Source organism: Octodon degus, unplaced genomic scaffold (assembly GCF_000260255.1).
Source record: "Octodon degus isolate 3935 unplaced genomic scaffold, OctDeg1.0 scaffold00041, whole genome shotgun sequence".
Classification (NCBI taxonomy): Eukaryota; Metazoa; Chordata; class Mammalia; order Rodentia; family Octodontidae; genus Octodon; species Octodon degus.
Genome location: NW_004524617.1, coordinates 9,437,559 through 9,458,928, shown reverse-complemented (window position 1 = coordinate 9,458,928; position 21,370 = coordinate 9,437,559). Strand labels below are relative to the sequence as shown.

General features: G+C 34.0%; 2 pseudogenes; one reads left to right on the top strand and one right to left on the bottom strand.

Moving 5' to 3' along the window:
• The window catches only part of LOC101562843, a 52,657-nt pseudogene extending 50,855 nt beyond the window's left edge, over positions 1-1,802 (bottom strand).
• A 68-nt stretch (positions 1,803-1,870) lies between these two features.
• On the top strand, positions 1,871-2,299 carry LOC101562038 (annotated as a pseudogene).
• Positions 2,300-21,370: the final 19,071 nt, after the last annotated feature.

Genomic DNA, 21,370 nt, shown 5'->3' with positions numbered 1-21,370 from the left:
AGCTCAGCCCACCAGGGGGCGGGACTGGCTGGCATGTGGTGCTGGGGGATCGAACCGCGGTCCCTGATGCTTTGCCAAGCTTGTTTTTTTTTTTTTAAGTAGGTGCCTTAGACCACTGAGCCATCTCTCCAGCCCTCCATGTTTGTTTTTATACATCATTAAAAAAATTGAAGATTATTTGTCTTAAATCTTGTAGAATTTGGCAGTAGTTCCATCAAGTAAAGTTGTAGAATTTGGCAGTAGTTCCATCAAGACCCAACTTTTAATAGTTAATAGTTTGTATTTTTAACTGTTGTGAATTCTTCAATTTTACTGACTGATATTGGGTTAAGATTTTTATATTTTCTTTGTTCAGCTTTGGAAGTTTATATTTATATATGAATTTATGTGTTTCTTCTGAGTGTCCATTTTATTAAAATACATGTTCTCAAAGTAGTTATTGGTAATCTGGGTTTAGAAATAAGTTTGATTTCACCATTTTAATTTCTAATTGCATGTATGTGGGTCTTTTCTCTTTCCTTATTTTGATAAAATTGGAGCCAAAAATATATTGTTTGATGCCAAATACACTATTTAATTTTTCAAAGAACCAACTTGTTAAATCATTGAGTCTTTGTGTTAAACTTTTTAAGTCTCAATTTGATTAATTTTGCCTTGAAAATTATAATTACTTTCCTTGTATTAACTTTGTGTTTTGATTGTTCTTGTTTTTCTAGGACTGAGGTGCATACAGTTAAATTTTAATTTTTAATCAATTCAGTCACTATGAGTTTTTGGGTACTTTAGTACATTTACTAACTATTGACTGTAAAAGACTTAGCATTGCCATTTTATTAATTGCTTTTCATTTTTCTTATTGTTAAATTGTCCCTCTTTGCTTTTCTTACTCCCTTCCTTTTTGCTTACATTTTTGGAGTTACATGTTTTAATTTCATTTATTTTTTTTCCTTTATGCATCTGCTATAACTATTTTCTTTGAACTTACCATGGGTATTATATAAAGCATCTTACAGCTATAAGCTTTTATTTTGGACTTATAAAAACTTACTATCCATCACATACAAATATTCGAACACTTTTTGTTCACATAAGTTATATGCTTATATTTACTTCCTTGTCTTTTTTACTGATTATTTTACTTTTAAATATACTTTTTAGGGTCACAAAACTAGCTCAGCAGTCTAAGCGCCTGCCTAGGTAAGTGCAAGGACTGGGGTTTTATCCCTGGTAGCACATGCAGTCCTGGCCCCACCCTGGGCATGCTGAGCTGGCCACCAAGACCAGGCATGGTGGCACTCGCCTGTAATCCCAGTGCTGGGGAGGCTGAAACAGGAGAATCACTATGAGTCTGAGCTGCATAGTGAGCTCCTATACCAAATACTATATATATATATATATATATATATATATATATATATATATATATTTCACTATTGTGCTTTTACCTCTTGAAATCTATACCAGAATTAAACTTACATAAATATCAGTATTACATTACCACATGACTCCCTATTTGTTTATAGATTAACCTTTTTTCCAAGAGCTTAATATTTTCACATGCTTCATTTTGTTGTTTAGCACCTTTCAGACAAAATTAGGAATCAATTCATCAAGTACAATGAGCTACTGAAGCACAAAATACACTCATACTATCTCTCTCTCTCTCACACACACACACACACACACACATACACACAATGTCTCTCTCTAACATAAATATATATATCATATATATATGGAGAAAGGTAGTGTTAGATAAATAGATATTATACATTAGTACTGTATGCATTACCTTGGTTCATGATGTCTTCTTTTTGCAAAAATTTCAGTTCAAAAACAGAAGTATTCACCTTTTGTCTCAGGCGCCAACATGCCCTCCACACTAAGGAAAACCCTGACGCTTCAGGACCATGTGAGCCACGGCCATGGCCTCATTGGAAAGCACCAGAAGTGCCCCAGAAGCCGGGGTAATGCTGGTGGTATGCATCATCACAGGATCAACTTCGACGAATATCGCCCAGGTTACTTTGGAAAGGTTGGCATGAGGCATTACCACTTAAAGAGAAACCAGAGCTTCTGCCCAACTGTCAAGCTTGATAAATTGTGGACATTGGTCAGTGAGTATACACGAGTAAATGCTGCCATAAACATGATTGAAGTAGCTCCCATCATTGTTGTAGTGCGATTGGACTCCTACAAAGTTCTTGAGAAGGGAAAGCCTGTCATCATGAAAGGCAAATTCTTCAGCAGAAGAGGTAAGGAGAAGATTAAGGGTGTTGGGGGGGCTGTGTCCTGGTAGCTTGAAGCTACTGGACAGGGGGCTCACTAAAATGCTAAAAAATGGTTTTCAAAAAAAAAAAAAAAGAAAAGAAAAGAAAAAGAAACAAGTATTCAGAAAAATTTTGCTTCCATTCCAAACTTCACATTAGGTGATACACATGACAGGGTCTATGTTCCCTAGGATTTTGCAACAAATTAAGATTGTGAACCAAAGTATCACTACATTATGGTGTTATAAAAGGCTACTCTTTTGTCTTTAGAATGTTATTTTTTTTGGCAGAACCGGGGATTGAACTCAGGCCCTTGTGCTTGCCAGGGAAGCGCTTATTCCACTGTGCCATCTTGGAATGTTAATTCCCATTGCATACTAAATATATGTCACACACACACACACACACACACAAACACACACACGAAGACAAGAATGAGTATTCTGAGACTGTTTAAAAATACTGTATTTGGCTGAGCCAATATAATCATGACATGTTAGCATTCAAATAGAATTCCTTACTCTTAATAACTTTTTGAAAAATACACAGTGGAAAAAATAAGCAGTCATAACAAGAATCAATCACATAGTCATCTTTGCCAGGATGACCAAAATAAGGACATAAAACTGCAGGCTAACATGGTGCTTATTCTAAGTTTCAGTCCAAAAAGACAATGTTAACTAAAATGCACAGATCCACACAACCACTGTACTGTAGTGCTTATTTAAACTTATGTTTTTCATGTCTTGAGAAATTTATAGGAATTTTAGTGGCAAAAATGTTTAGTGGCAAAAATTTACATTATCCAAAAAACTTATTTTCTCTCTGTATTCAACAAATCTGTATAAAATTTCTAATTTTCATATACAATGTTTACACACTTTCTTCTTGATTAGAAATTGAAGGTGATTTTTTAAAAATATTTCACTTTGGGATGTCCAATTGCAATACATGTAACTGTAAAAATTCACATTTTTCATATTTATACTTTTGAACATTTAAAATCTTTTGAGAAATTTCAACTAAATATTTTCTGATTTAAATATCATTGCTTACAAGTTTTCTGTGTACTTTATAGTAACATGTTTTATTATTCCATTGTCACACCTAGCTTCCTTTATATTCATATCATGTGTATATATTCATCTTGGTACATAAAAACAAAAGAAAACATTAACAGATACTAATAAGCAGAAAAAATTTCGAATGTAGAATAACCATTTCAAATTTTGTGACCTTGAACAAATTTTTAAAGTTTGTGTTTCACTTTCCTTTCAAGAACATTAAAATTAGCCCTATTTTACAACAGCATTATGAATACATAAAATTAAGAATATTTATAGACATTAACCTTCTGTTAGAATACATGGTATCTTTTCATAGGTAGTAAGTGGAAGTATTTACGGTAGCAAAATATGAGATGATAAATTCTAAGTCAGGAAAAGAGGGTGTTATGCTACAAGTAAACCTAAATGTGAAGTTAAAAGTTGAAATAACACTACTAACTTGTTTTCTTTTTCTTTTGCTCTCTTCTCTTCTCTTCTCTTCTCTTCTCTTCTCTTCTCTTCTCTTCTCTTCTCTTCTCTTCTCTTCTCTTCTCTGTTCTTCTCTGTTCTTCTCTTTTTGTTTCCTTTGGGAGTCCCAAAGATTAAACCCAGGACCTCACACATTAGGAAAGTGCTCTGTCATTGTGCTATCCAAACAAACGCTAACTTGTTTTCTTAATTGAGTGTGTGGTAATATATTATTTGATTTACTTCTCTGAAGTCCACTAAAAGTATAGATTAAATTAATTTGCTTTGAATTCTGCAGCCATTGACCACTTTGATTAATGAATGATATACTCTTTGGGCTATGTTTTGTTGAAGAAGGGAGTTACTAGCCTTGCTCACAAAACTATGCACAACTGTTTGGCCTCATCAGAGCTATTAGCATCGTGCAAGTAGATTGCTAGTATCTTTATTTTAAATAAGCATAACTGTAAGTCCTTCACTATCAATTTAGTTCTACTAATGTAGAATACTCATAAGTGGGATTCCTTTGTCAGTCTGACAAAGCGAGTCTTACATAACTTTGACATAAATATATAATGCAAAACATAAAAATACACATAAAATATCGTGAACAAACTATGTTTTAACTTTATGGATACCTTAAAATGTTGGTGCAGTACTGTAAAACTGTAAGTAAACAATTGTTACTTTAGATTTATCCCAAGATGGCATGTTAGACATACAAGCTGTATCAATTTGTTTGCATCTACATGTTCGTAATGGGAGGTCCATTCATATTTGTGTAAGTTCACAACTGGAATGTTCATAAATTAGAGACTTGATGTAAAATTTTCAAGATATTTTAATGTATATGTGATACTAGGGATCTAATCCAAGATCTTCATCTTTAGCTATAACCACAGAATTCTTTCAATTTTAGGGTTTTTTTTTTTTTTTTTTTTTTTTTTTTTTGAGAAATGGTCTTACCAAATCACTAAATTGCCCAGGCTCGATTTGAATTTACAATCCTCCTATCACAGCCTTCCAGAATAATGTGATTTCATTCATGCACCACCACATCCAGCTGAGTTTTTCTTCTTAATTAAGCATTTCCTCTTTATTTAACTTTTCCTTAAGCACATGCATTATTATAAGCCACATCAAGTAAATTCACACACATAAACATAACGAGATAATCTTTCCAATAAGCTGATAATCAAAAATAAGTCAATGGGATGTTGTAAGAGAAATTTCCAGTTCACAGTCACTTGTCCTTGGATATTTCTGTGGCATTTTTTATAAACAATCATGTTCTTTATTCTTTTTCAAAATTGTAGAAATATATGGAGAGGTACCATATCATTCACTCCACAATGTATGAAAGCAGTATCACTAAAGATTCTTACATAAAATTTGGACACGTACAGAATGTTTGTGTTAGAAAGGCAGAAGAGTTACGCTCAATAACAAATATTTTAAAACTAATCAGATGAAGGAAAATTTCAAAAATCTTTACGAAGTTTTTTAACTCAAGTTATCAATTCAAGGCAGTATACTTTAATATTATTAAACATTGAAAATCAAAACTAGCCTATCTTTTAAGGAACATATAAGACTGGATGGCCATTGTTAATCTCCAGAAGTCATAAAATTCTAAGAGTATATTAATTTGAATTCATTTTTAATAAAATTGCTCATATATGCACAATTTTTGCATTTACTAGGCATTGTGTTAAAATTATTTTCTTCATCTTATTTTATTTGTTCTGTACAACTCTACAAAGTGGTTATTATAATTTTCTTCACACATGTAAATATACACAGTAATTCATTTTAGGGTTTTTTGATAACTTTTTAAATAATTTTATTGAAAAACAAATAGCAATGAGACAGTTTCAAAACCGATTAGTAGGACAGTTTCAGTAATTAATACATTGCGTATTGTTGTCTTCTTAGTGCTTATTCATAGTACAAGATTCAGACATGATATCCTGTCCAAACACTATTAGTACAAATCTTTCTTCTCATTGAATTAAGAGAAAGAAGCTGTATATCTATCCTATTTTGAATGTACAGATACAAAATGGTCCTTCATTTGTATCCCCTTTTTTTGTTTAGTTTTGTTACACATGGGAATTCCATTGTAATTTAAATATTGTAGGTGCATAAATTCGGCAAATATTCCAATACAGTCCAGTAGTCCATAATAGTAGTGGGTTATCCATAGGACTGGCAATGTCAGAAGTTGACTTGAGCCTTTCACAGCTCAGCATATTAATATGGCTTTACTTTTTATACTTCGTTTTTATACTTTTCATCTGCATGGTTAAGAACAAGACAAAGCAAGACCTATATAACAAGAAATGTAACTTTTGTATCTGACAAGGTCAGTCAAATCCCCTCAGAATTTATACTGAAACCCTGTACCACATTTTGTAGATCCTTTGTCAGTATCAGCCATGTGGATGAGTCATGACCATTGCTTGACCAATGAGTCAGGGCCATTGCTTGACCAATTTGCTGTCTGTGAAAGCCTGAGAGAATGTTTTCTCTCCATGTGACTCTCTTTAGGCACACTCTACATCATCAATCACTTCCCTCTGTGGCCCCATAATATCCTAAAGGCTTTATAGGTTTGTTATGTAGAGTAACTCCAAATTCTCTAGAATGATTGCACTAAAATAAGATCTTAGTATGTAAGAAGTTTTAATGTTCAAAGGAAAAGGCCAAAGGTTATCCAAAAACTAGTAATATTATTACTCTAAAATAAAAAAAACTTTATTTTTAAAACTTCAATATATTATACGAGCTACTCCAATTTTAATTATATCAAGTTATGTTACATAATTTTCCTATTAAAGAATTTTCACTGAGAAAAATGTAAGCACTTTCTGCCTTGAAATAAAAGATTTTTAGTAGCCTGTCCCCTTAAAGATATGTACTTTTCTGTTGAATCTCTGTTATGCTTTAAGTATAGAATGGCCAAAAAGGCATCATGTGTTCAAACCTGGGACTTTTTAAAGGTGGCTGAATGATGGTGATATTTAAGTGAAATAATTCATTGATGAATCTATAGATGAGTATGCTATTAAGAGATAAGGCCTGATTAGAAGAGGCAATTTCCTGAGAATGTGACCTGGAAGGGTTTATTTCACTCCTTGGCTCCTCCATTCCCTCTCTACCTCCTGTCTCTGTGGCATGAGCAGGTTTCCTCTACTTGGCCCTTTCTCTATGCCACTTCTGCCTTAAACCCATACAACCACACACTAAAAACATGGGCCAAAATAAACTTTTCCTTCTTTAAAATATAGGCATCAGATCTATTGCCCCAATTATTGTTAAAAGGGACTGAGATACTTTCTCTGTTCTCTTCCTTCCCAGAGTAGTTTTGATAAAGGACTGTAATGGTTTATATCAGATGAAGATCCTAAAATTAGCTTACACGTTTTTCCTTTGTTGACCTTTCTGTAAAGGCCAGAGAGATAGCCTCATGAAGAAGAAGACAGGAGAAAACAAAAATGTCTTTTAGGGCTAGGGACATAGCTCTCATCATCTGCTAGGTGACCATCATAACCCAAGTTTTATCCGCGATACCACATACAGTGTCAGCCCTGGAACCCCGGGTATGCTGTGCAGGTCACTGAAACCAGGCATGGTGGCACACACCTGTAATCCAAGTGCTGGAGAGGCTGAGACAGGAGGAGCACTAGGAGTCCATACCGAGTAGTGAGACCCTATATCTAAAAAAAAAAAATTAATCTAGCTGGGGGTACAGCAATGCCTCAGTTCTTGAATGCCTCTGTGGATAATTTGGATCATGAATAGAAGCACTGGGTAAAATTTTGCTTCTATTCACAAACCCTACATTGGTTGATCACAACCAGGGCCATCATCACATAAACCTGAATACACAATCTTCCTCAGATTTGTGGAGTGAATGTAAGTTCATTGCTATACTTACAATCATCTCCCCTCCCTTTTTTGCTTATTATTTCTTCTTTGCATGATGCAGACTGATATTCTTGTGGCAAATATTTAAAGATAGTCTGTGGGCCACATTGTTAGTGTATTATCTGATCCACAATTCCCTGTCTTCCTCATTTGTTGGTCCAGTTTACCTTAATGTTAAGGACTGAATGGTAATCTAGTAGACTTCATTCTGAACTTTTGGTCTGCAAGACCACAAAAACTACAGAATCAAGATCTGAACTTATTACTTTTCTTTTGACTGTCCTTGTTACTCACCAAAGCATTTCTTTCATTAATTGCTTCTGAGCTATAATATTAGCTTTTTTCCTGTTTTCTAGATTTGGCCTTGCTATTTGTGCTCTAGCATTTGTATCTTCATTATGATTGACTTTTATTTAGACATACTCCTGTATCAGTGGGTAAAAAACCTGCATTAATTAATTGACTGTCAGCTCTTGTGTTGAGCTTTTCACCTGAATAGGTCCAATGAATAAGCCCCCCCAATGGTTGATCTACAGTTCTGCTCTTTACTTACCCTACTCACTGCAAACCCAAATTTTAGCTTGTACCATAAAGACAATCTGCAGAATCCCTAAAGTCACCACAATTGCCAGACTGGCAGCCATCTTAAGGAAGATACTGGAAAAAAGGCTCAACCCTAATTACCTGGTCCAATGTTCACTTGTCATCTAAAACAAAGAAACCCAGGCTGATCCCCTGTCTCTTTCTATGGCCTGACAACTGTCTTTTCTACTATTCTACTTAAACAAGCAAAAAGGCAAATTTGTAAACCTTTGCTATTTACAGACATCATAAGTGTTCATATATATATATATATATATATATATATATATATATATATATATATATCCAACTGGACTCAGTTTAGGTGATCCCAATTTTGTTGGCAATATCCAATGCATCATAATCAGGGGCCAGTCAAGAATATGCTTTCTTCTATACATCAGGCTTGATTAGGGTATTGACCTTGGCAATATCAATGTCATAGAGCTTCTTTACAGGATGTTTGATTTGATGCTTATTGGCTTTGACATCCACAGTGAACACAATTGTGTGTCCTCAGTCTTTTTCATGGTTGAGTCTGTGGTCAGGGGGAACTTTATGATGGCATAGTGGTCAAGCTTGTTTCTCCTGGGAGCATGCTTCCAAGGATATTTGGGCTGGCTTGGGAGTTGCAGTGTCTTGAGACAGTGGAAGGCGGGTGATGTTTGTATCTTCTTTTTGTGGCTGTGGATGCCTTTCAGCATGACCTTCTTGACCTTCAAAGCTTTTGCTTTGGCTTCAGCTTTGGAAGGGGCAGGGGCCTCCTTGTTAGCTTAGGGGCCATCTTGGGTAAAAAAGCTCCTCTTTTATATTTTTAATCTTTACTCATGATTCCATTTTATATTAGCCCATTTTTCTGTCACTTAGACACAATAACTAACACAATTTAAAGGAGTACAAGTTTGATTTAGCTTACAGTTTTAAGGGATTCAGTCCATGATCTTCTGACTGCAAGGCATAAACTTCATTGCAGAGGGAATTGTGGACTAAAGTTGTTTAGTTCATGACAGCTAGAAAGAAGGAGGCAGTGCCAATGAAGAATGGTCCAGAGACCAACTATAGTAACAAATGTCATGCCACCATAAACTTCTCAGCACACCCAGAATTCTGCATTATCATTCACTTCTTCTCAAACCAGTTAAACTGACATGACTAAGCTTAACCACCTCACATTGAACCTCTTCCTCAAAGTTGAGGCCTGGTCTTTTCCCATATATTGCTTTTACTTTTTTTTTCATTTATGTATTTGGTACAGGGTCTTACTACACAGCTGTTTAGTGATCCTCCTGTTTTCAGCCTTCCCAGGGCTGGGATTACTGGCATGCACCACCACTCCCAGTCTCAGTTTACCCCCGGGGATGGGGCTGGCACAGCATGTGGGACCAGGGATTGAACTCTGGTTCCTGTGCCTGCAAAAACAGGCACTTATCCGCTGAGCTATCTTGCTGAAACTTTGCTTTTAGTTTTGTTTCTAAGAAATGATTCCAAAATGTAGTGACATGAAATACCCATTTAAATATATTTAAAGCTTCTCTGTGTGAGTAATTTTAGCCAAGTACATGAGATCTTTGTCTAAGTTGGGGATACATGATGGTAGATGAGTACAATCATTTGGAAGCCTCTTCACTGCATTTCAATTATTAAATATTCCATAAGCAGAGGCTAAGAGCATGAGACACTTCATGGGAACTACCCGTGTGGCCTGAGCTTCATCAGAGCCTTCTGGTCTCAGGATTTCTACAAAGTAATGCCAGGATCCAAAGATGAGTAGCCAAAGAAAATCAAGCTGAACTTTCATGGCCTTTCCTCTTTTGCTGCCCTTGTAAGTGAGAAGTAAATGAACCTATGACCTGGAAGAGACTAAAACTATCAAGTGATACTTAACATTGCCTGTAAAGAGTTTCTCAGATTTTGAGGTTCCTAGGATGAATGAAGATATGCCCTAAAGTTTGAATTATTTAAATTGGCTCATATTTGTTAAAATGATCAAGAATTATATTAATGAAATGGCTCATGAGGGGTGATAGAATAAATTCAGTACATAATGAATAGCTTAGGTTCAGTTGGTTCTTTTATGCAGTTCCGTAAAGCTAACCTGTGGCTAAAGTTTTTCTGCCATAATTTCAATTTTCATAAATGAGAGTGCAAAATAGATTTAATTCTTAAAATCCAGTTTCAACCTCAAACTACCTAAAATTAGACTGAAACGCCTCTATTCAAATCATGATCTTTATCTATTTTTAAACATTGAGTCAGACAGTCCATCTCTACCTTTGAACTGTACACAGAGACTTACAGTTTTAAAGCAATTCAGCAAAATTTCTTGATTGCCAAAAATGTTATTTTCTCAAAGACAAAATCCTTAATTTTATCGTTAAAAATGAATGGTACAAACTGCAATACGATGGTAGCAACTACACAGTGAAACTCATTGAAAGAATAATCTAATCAATTTGTTGAATTGACATTGGATTTTGCTGAGAAAATATGCAAAATCAATACAAGCATGAGATATTCAGGCAATATTGGACAAAAGACAAACACTATAAATGGAAGCCTTAATCTGAACAAAGAAAATCTTAAGTATTGTTTTAATATTTGGCCATGTGTACAAAACAATTCAATTAGACGTGCAAGCTATTTTCTGCACTACACATGTGTATTCATGTAAAGTGAATCAAAGATTCAATGACATATGCCAGTATGGCTCACCCGGTTCAATAATCTTTCAATAAATCAATATTTTTTGGTGGTCCTAGGGATTGAACTGAGGACCTTGCTCTTGCCAGGCAATATTTTATTAAGAAATTTCAACTTCAAATGTATTGGAAAAGTATAGAATAACTGTGTTGTGTTTCTATTGCCTAAAAGTGTAAATCTGTCCAGTAGTAGTTGGTATCATTTGCTTCTAAAATTCCTAACAAACCTAATGACTCAAAACATTCTGTATTTGGGTTCTGCTAAAAAAAATTCTATATTTGTATAGCTTACCCAACTATCTGTGACTTACAATAAGGGAAATTACTCAAACTTCAGCCCCAAATAAAAACTAATTTACTTCCTTTTAGTGTTAATTTTGAAAATTATCAAAGAAAGCATTATTAAGGCATATGACACACATACATCTCCTAAAACCTCAACAACAAAATCCTGCATAAATAGATTGCTTAACAATTAACCTTAAATACCCAACTGTAAACTGTGTTATCTATGGCCTAAGATGCTAACACATTTTGAAGCTACATGTACAGGTATGGGGCATTAATAAGGTGGCTTATATTTCAGTCTTTCTTCCTCTTACTTTCTTGTGCAGGTTACCGAACCACCTCACAGTCTTTCCCCAAGTTTTGAGTCATTAATGGTGTTTTCTGTTGCTACTACCTTGGACTCATTATTTTATTGGTGGTGGCTACAACAAAAAAGCCTCAGAGTTAAGTTAAATGGCAACTGACCAAGCAACAACTAGCATGATGCAGGGGCATAGGTGATATCCTTACAGAAATATCTTCAAATTATCTTGAGTGGTTTTAATGACTAGTCTATCAAGGAGCATGTCCCTTTTCTCCCAGTATCCTGGACTTTGTCACATAAGTTTTTACATGGATACATCATATACTGTAATTTCTTTCCCAGCTGGAATGAAAATATAATGCTAAATAATTAAAACATCAGGTTTGTATCATAACCTGGTATTCTGTGGACAAAAGAGGACATATGGTAATCCTACTACATGATCTGTGCTGGATATATTCCCATTTAGCACAGGGGTTCTTTAAAAGCATCTGCACATTTTGCTTACAATTTAATGTCACTTAGTTTATAGAAAAATTGAAGTACCTTAGGACAGGAAAATATTAACCGAGATACACCACAGTTGTAGGCTACTCCTGTTCAATCTAAACTTTCCTGAAGACAATTAACAGTTTTTCCTTGTTCTCATTTAGCATAGAACTCTTTGTCTACAAATTATTTCCTGGAGATGTCCAATCTATCACTTCATCAGAACTATCTGGGTGCAACTTAATTTTCATTTAGGGTTAAGAGCAGTACGTCCTGTATTAACATATATTTGAATTAAAATGAATTTAGGCACAAAATATCAAACTCATGTGTCTATCAATAGGTGCTTTGAAATACATGCATACATATATCCTTTGTATTTGTAGAACCAAAAGAGAAAAACAGTGAATAGAAAAAGGAATAGATGATGTGGGAGAAAAAAAAAGCCTACAGAAGAAAAGAGGGAAAAATAAGAGTATTTTTAAAAATCATCAAAACTGAACTTCAGAATAATTTATTTAGTAGAAACTTTATGAAAGTAGTTTTAAAGAAAAATGTCAAATAATAAACCTTGAAACAATTATTAGTTTTTAGAGGAAAAACTTTTGAAGCAAAGCTAGGCAAGTAAACACCATTTTGTAGTCCTTTGAGTATACTGGTGATATTTAATAGTGTGATGGATTGAAGGTGTTTCAAATATTCTACAATTTCAGTGATTTTCACCCACCGAGACTCTATGCAGACAAAAAGATCAATCTAAATTCTGATGGCTAAGAATTGAGTGTGTCACTTTTCAGTAATATTTCTAGAAATCAACTGAACATACAAAGTAATTCCAAAGCATTTTTGTTCTGTCTCAACCCTTTAATTCTGAGTTTCAGTGAAACTAAACTTTAATTGCTCTTTAGCACAAATTAGAAAGCAAGTTATAAGGAAAAATTTTAAGAAAAATTTCAGAGAATTATTATTTAGTGTTCTGGATTCTAGTGTTTCAAATGACCTTAAAGAATCATTTTCAAGGGCTGGGCAAAAAGCTCAGGAGGCTCAAGCAACTACTTAGGCAGATGTAGCAGTCAGGGGTTTGATCTCCATCCTTCCCTGTCAGCCCTGCCCCCAGGGCGCACTGAGACAGCTATTGAGACTGGTTGTGGTGGTGCACGCCTGTAATCCCGGCTCTTGGAAGGCTGAACACACATGGATCCCTACGAGTCCATTCTACATAGTGAGACCTTGTAGACTCTGTGGACCCCTACTAAAACACAAAACAAAAATCATTTTCACATGTTTTATTTGGTAAAGATTATATATTCCAATTCCAGTTACTTTAATTTATCTATATAATAGTAAGAACATTTGAATAAAATAAAGATTATACTTAATCCTGCCTATTAGTAATTACGGCTTACACATCCTTATTACAGTCTGTCAATTTTGTTGAGAAAAAGGAGGCTAAATGTAACGGTTTGAAATGAATATGTTTCATAATATCTTGTGAGAAATTGTTCGCAAATATACTAGAAGCAACTTCTTTCAGCATACATACTCTCTAGCAATGGGGCATTTCCCCTCTTTCCTCTAATAGTCAGTGGTTATTTATTTCTTCATTAAATCTGGGTTGTTCCTGTGACAATTTCTTTTGTGGATACCTGGAATCAAACTCAGGACCTTGCATTTGCAGAGCAGATGATATACTGCTGAGCTCTATCCTTGGCCCCTAGTCTGGGAAGTTTATGACAAGACATGGTAGAATAATATCATGCAAAGTCTAAGTCTTGGTCTCAGGAGAAATTGCAGCTGATCATTTATCCACTTACATTCTGTGAGGAAAGGGCTACCCTGTAGGAGTACAAAGTGAGCTAATATTTTTGGTTAGATAACCCATCATTGGACATGAGAGAATTCATTTTGAGTCATCTAGCTCCAGTTAAATCTCTGGATAATTGCCACTACATGAGTGATCTCAGCCAGCACATAGAAAGTTGAGGAACACACCAACACTATAACACTATAGAAGTATGAATCACAAATCCTGGTCAAATTTGGAGAGGAATTTGTTATGCAGGAATAGAGGTAGTCAATGGAACCAAGACGCAAATCCCACAATAAATCCATTTTCCTTGATTATGAGGAAAACACATTTCTGAAGACATTGAACTTTTGTCTTTAACTATTTGTCCTTGCATTTTCATTTGTCAGTTAGTCCTTTATACTATGTATATCATATAACTTCTTGTACTACCTCTCTCTTATTCTACCCTGTTCATATATAAATATCCTGCATTTATTCATAATAAATATATTTCAGCCCAATATTATCTCTAGTTATTAACATATCTCTTCTCTAGTCTTTACAATGAAACACTTTTAATGACTTAGCTACAGAGGGATTTTACTTAAATTTCAAACTCACTGAAATGTAACTTCTAGAGCAGCACTGAAACTTGCTATCACCAGTGATCTTGTTATCCCTAAAATATAATTGAAATTCTTTTTATTTTGTTTTATTTTAAAGATTAAAAACAGAAGTAAAAGCAGTATCAAAGACAGAAAAAAAGAAACATAAAACAATACAAATGATAGAATTTCAAAACAAGAATGGAAAACTAGCAATGATTGTTATATTACATATTATTATCATCAAATTTGTTGGTCAGATTACCAGATATAGGTATTCAAGGTTTGTACCATTTGTAATACCTTATCAGTTATTATATTATAATGTCTTTAAAATAATTTTTTAAAATAAAAAGCACAAAGGACAAGAAAAATTATTTTATTGAAAGGAAGAGTTAATGTTTGTTTGTCCAAAGGAACTTTTAAAAATATATTTCTGCTTAAACTGTCCTCCTTCACCAGGCGTTATGGGACCTTTATGTGCCCTCTGTTAAACAGTACCAATCATTTAATTTATTACAAGGGTCAGGGAGGTAGCTCAGTGGAATAAGTGCTTCCACTGAGTTTGATCCCTGGTACCACAAAAAAACAAAAACAAAACCAAAAAAAAAAAAAAAAAAAAAAACAGGCAACCAAATTTAATTTATTACATTTTTATTCCTCATTTAGCTCTAATAACTCTATCTTCTCCTTCAAACTGTCCTATGATAATTCTTTTTCTATTTTCTTTTATTTTAAAAAGGAAAAACAAAGACAAAAACAGAGTAACAAGCAACTGTGCACATGATATACTTTCAAAACAAGAATAAAAATTTGAACAATTGTTATGATATTACATATTTTCATCATTAACTCTGTTGCTCAGATTAACAGAAATAGATATTCAAAATTGGTCAAATAATTAAACACTAATGCTGACTTTCAATAAACTTTAATTTTTATACTGTTAATCCTTGAAACTCTAATTTCCTTTTATATTTTTATTTTATTTTACTTTATTTGTTTCCCATAATTTTATTGAGAAACAAATAGTAATGAGACAGTTTCAAACAAAATTGGTAGGACAGTTTCACTAATTAACACATTGCACACATTCTTCCTAGTGGTTAATTGCTGTACAAGATGTGGACATGATATCCTATTTACAAACACTATTAGAACAAATCCCTTTATTCATTAAGAGAATGTAACTATATATCTATCCTAACCATTGAATACACAGTTACAAAATAGACATTCATCTGTATAACCTTTTACTGTATAGTTCTGTAATTTGAATATTATAGGTGTGTTAACTCAGCAAAATATTCTAAACGAGTTCAGTAGTCCATAATAGTATTGAGTCTTCTGCTTCACTGGCGATGTCAGAAATTGTTGACCTGAGTCCCCTACAGCTCAACATAACAGCATGGCTTTACTTCTTATACTTCGTTTTTATACATTTCGGCTGGATAGTTAAGACCAAGATAAACCAAGACCTATACAGCAAGAGTTGTAGCTTTTGGGTATGATAAGGTCAGTCAAATCCCCTCAGGATTTATCCATTATGGAAATCAGTGTGGAGACACCTTAGAAAACTTGGAATGGAAATCCCATTTAAACCAGCTATTCCTCTATTGGGAATTTTCCTGAAAGATCTGAAAACATCATGTAATAATGATACACATGTGCCTGTGTTTATAGCAGCACAATTTGTGATAGCCAAATCTTGGAAACAACCAAGAAGCCCATCACTTGAGGAATGGATGAAAAATATGTGGTAATTTTATTCAATGGCGCATTACTCAGCTATAAAGAATGATAAACTCGAAGCCTTCATATTTAATATGTGGTTTTTTATTCAATTGAGCATTACTCAGCTATAAAAAATGATAAACTCAAAGCCTTCATATTTAGGTGGATGCCACTTGAAGATATACTCATATGTGAAATAAACCAGACACACATGTGTAAATATCGTATAGTTTCCCTAGTATAAGAACTCACAAGAAGAAATACAAATAAAAAGGTATAATACAAGTAAAAGGAAAGCAAGAACTTGAGGGCTAACTATTTAAGAGAGGGAAAGGAGAAGAGCTAGGAAACATTACAGTGACAAGCCATACAGTTATATGTAGAAGATGGGCCAGGCAATGATCCTGAGAATCTACAGAAGATTTTTGAATCTAGCAGTTAATTGGAAAGATTCTCACCCTGACTAACTATATATACTGATATGTGTGAACTAAGCAACTGCACTGAAGATGGTAATCTGTAATAGTAGTTTCATGCTTGGAGTGCCTTTCATTCTGGTATTCTGAATATGGGCTGCTTGTCATGACATGCCAGTTGCTGTTGTGCTGTCTCTTGGGTAAATAACTGTTCAAAAAGAAGGGGATGGTGAATGAAGGCAAGAGACAGGAAAAGGAATGTTGTGGGACTGTTCTACTTCAAGGTTGTATATGGTTAGATTTTTGGATGTGCGTGTAAACATAAGAAGTATATAACACTTTAATCCTATTTTTAAAATATATTCTAATTTTTAAATGTTTTTTCATCATATTCTGTAGGGACTTGAAGTTCAACATATCAATACTTGAGGAAAATACCTGTTCCATGTTATGCCTAAGATGTTTGATATTCAGACAGATAGTGAAGTTAAGCTTAACAGTCTAGGTTGTATGGTAATAACAATAAGCTTGTCTTCTGGAGGGTTAAAAACCTAAGTTCGCAGACCAAAATTAGAGAAAAAGGAGGGTCGCAAGGAAAGCCAACATTTTGGCCCTAGCCTTCCAAGGTCAATTAAGACTCAGGACATATGAGAACTTTATTGTATCGTCATGTAACTCGGTAGTGTCCCAAATTTTCTGATCAAGGAGATTATGGGGCCAAAGAGGAAAGTGATTGATGATGTAGAGTGTGCCTAAGGAGAGTCACATGGAGAGAAAACATTCTCTCAGGCTTTCACAGAGAGCACATTGGCCAAGCAATGGCCATGACTCATCCACATGGGTGACATTGACAAAGGATTAACAGTCTATTTTCCTTTTGACCAATGACCATAGGTCAGTACAAGTATTTTGGGTTGAACATAGTTAAGCACAATATTTGATTGAATTGCAGGGTTATAATCTAATAAAAATTTATTTCCAGGAAAGCAAGTAGATATATGGAGTTTATTACAATAATATGTAATTTGATGGTCATTTGGTCAAACATATTTGCTCTCTGGCCCTACATGGGTAAAGTTTGTCAGCCTCAGATTGGAAGCTCTAATATATATTTCTGTTCTAATTTCACTATATGATTTAGTTGAATGATCTAATTTGTCTCTCATAATTCACAGCAAAATTAAATTTTACATTATATTTCACAGCTCCTGAAAATCTTGTCTTTCACCCGTTTCAGATTCCATGTTGAATATCCCACCTAATTTCTCCATGTACATTATCCATTATTTTCTACCTTACTCTGTGACTAGAAAGCTGAGCTGTATGAAGTATGTTCCTTACCATTTGCTTTTAATGTTTTAAGATTTATTTTTTATTTTAAAGAGAAAATTTAAAAATAAAATAGTTTCAAAACAGGTTAGTAAGACAGTTATAGTAAATCATACATTGTGTATTGTCTTTGCTTTTTAAAGGGGTCACTGCAATATATGAACTAATGGCAAATGAAAGTGAAAAAGAAAACAGGAGAGCACATGTATTTTCCTGGTTCCTTCACTGGCAGAGCATGATTTGACAGTTTGTTTTTTCCTCCTAATGAAAGCCACATGTCTTTGACAGTGATACTCTTGTATAGTTATATATCTTCTTTAATTATAGTTACGGCTCATGTGCCTTTCTACGTTAGCTCTGAGTAAAGAATTCTGGCTGTTCCTAGTTTCAAGTGCTTATATGAATTATTTTGCTTTCTTTAAACTTGGCATGTATTTAATAGCAGTCCTATGTTAAAAATGTTAACATTCATTATGGATACACTTTCATTTTCTTCCAGGATACTGATATAGATGAATTGCATATTAGTCAATTAGTTAATTAAATTAGTCTTATCAGTTCAGCGTAGAATATCACAAACTAGTCTTCACTGACCCAAGGTATTTACCCATGACATCTCTTTTGCATTTACTTATAATTACAAAATATTAAATCAGCTTTCACCAAGGTGAAAGTGCTACAAACTTGATATGTGTCTTGAACTTGTTTCATTTTCTCACAGTTCAACAATAATAAGATTCTACTGTTCTTCCTTCATTTTGTTACCTAAGCACTATGAAATTCCTGATCACTATCCCAGCTTCCATTTTCCCTTCCAAAATTTCCATTTGTTACAGTATAACCACGTTCAGCTTTCTATATTGAAATTCAGACCACATCAGTTTCTTTATGAAATATTTATATTATATGTTTAAAATAGAGGCCAAATCCTTTTGACATAGCATATTCTTTTTCTACTTCCTATCCTGTATTCAATATGCTGAGGAACACTCCATCCATTTTAGTTTTTGGATGTTGTCATATTCTTTCTTTCCTTTATCCCACATATAGAGAATAGAGTGGATTTTTTATAGTTGGAAAAGAAATTGTTTCCACTCAATTTGGATAATGTCTAATTAGCTTTCAAATTCCACATTAGATTCTGCTACTTCAGGAAGTTTTTCATTGCATTTTCAGACTGAATGTGTCATTTTTAATTGTTACATATCTGCACTCAATAATATTTCTATTATAGTGAAACTGAATTATTTTACAATAGGTACCAACCAACAGGGGGTAGAAACTCCCTCTATCTTATTCACTAACATTTAAAAAAATGATGTCACTTATCATGTTCACCATAGGAACATAAATGAAACATGATTTAGTTAGTTTGATGATAAAATACATTTTAAATTTGAAAGGTAAAGGACAAATTAAATTAGATTAAATTTCATGGCAAATATTTTATGCATGCACATGATGCACACATGATATTTGCAAAGGCCTTCCTCTCAACATTCCTTGCATAATAGTTTTCACAGGTAGTACTCTGTGACTAGGTATCCTAACAGTGGTCACAGTGGCACAATAAATTGGAAATGATCTTATCATTTACAACAGGTACCATGAAGACAGGTAAATTATGACATATGGGATGTAAGCTGCTTAGACATTTAAAATGAGTGAACAAATTTCTATTTATAAGATCCCTCCTTCATAAAACATCCAAAAGCAGTTTTTTTATAATCAAAATCCTTAAAAAGTGGCAATTGATATTATTATTTCAGCAGAAAAGACATTTCAAGCTATGATTTTTAAAGTTAGAACTTTATCTGTGGTGCAAGGAAGAAAATAAATATCTCCAGGCATTTTTTTCATAATTTTATTGAGAAACAAAATCAAATTGGCAGGACAGTTTGAATAATTAACACGTTGCATATATTCTTCCTAGTGGTTAATTGTTCTAAAAGACGTGGACATGATATCCTATTTAAAAACACCATTAGAACAAATCCCTCTATTCATTAAGAGAATGTAACTATATATCTGTCCTAATCACTTTGACTACACAGATACAAAATGGACATTCATCTGTATCCCCCTTTTTTGTTAAGTTCCATAATTTGAATATTATAGGTGTGTAAACTCAGCAAAATATTCTAAAAGAGACCAGTAGCCCATAATAGTATTGAGTCTTCCGCTTGACTGGCAATGTCAGAAATTGTGGACCTGAGGCTCCTGTAGCTCAACATAACAGCATAACTTTACTTCTTATATTTCGTTTTTATACTTTTCTGCTGGATGGTTAAGACCAAAGTAAAGCAGGACCTATGCAACAAGAGTTGTAGCTTTTGGATCTGATAAGGTCAGTGAAATCCTCTCAGGATTTATTTTGAGATCCTGTACCTCAGATTGTAGAACCTTTGTCAATGTCAGCCATGTAGATGAGCCACGGCCATTGCTTAGTCAATGTGATCTGTGTGAAAGCCCGAGAGAATGTTTTCTCTCCATGTGACTCTCCTTAGGCACACTCTACATCATCAATCACTTTCCTCTTTGGCCCCATAATCTCCCTGATCAGAAAATTTGGGACACTACTGAGTTACATGACGTTACAGTACAAGTTCTCATATGTCCTGTGTCTTAATTGACCTTGGAAGGCTAGGGCCAAAAACTTGGCTTTCCTTGCAGCTCTCCTTTTTTCTCTAATTTGGTCTGCAAACTTAAGTTGTTAACCATCCAGAAGACAAGCTTATTGTTATTACCATACAACTTAGGTTGTTAAGCTTAACCTCACTATCTGTCTGAATATCAAACATCTTAGGCATAACATGGAACAGGTATTTTTCATCAAGTATTCATGTGTTGAACTTTAAGTCCCTGCATAATATGATAAAAAAATTAAAATCTATTTTGAAAATAGGCATAAATGATTATATACTTTTTATGTTTACACATAAGTCCAAAAAACTAACCATATACAACCTTGAAGCAGGACAGTCCCACAACATTCCTTTTCCTGTCTCTTGCTTTCATTCAGCACCTCGTTCTTTTTGAAGAACCATCTACCTGAGAGACAGCATAGCAGCAACTTCTCCAGGCATTTGAGGAAACCCATGTGCATAAAGAGAGGTGCCAAACTCAACAAAATAAACTTACAATGAAAAGTTAAAATAGAAAACACAACAGACTTAAGCATGATGTATATATTTAGAGGAATTTAAGCAGAAATCACATACCAAAGAAAAGATTATGTGTAGTAAAATGAGGGAGGGAATAACATTGTTATTAAAATCCCTGGTGAGCAGTAAGTTGCTTTTTGAGTCATTTTAGAGTTTCTCTCACCCACACTCACTTCTCCTTTGGTATAATGGTCAGTGATAAATTTACTCTTTTTTTGTCGGAAGTGGGGATTGAACTCAGGCCCTTGCACTTGACA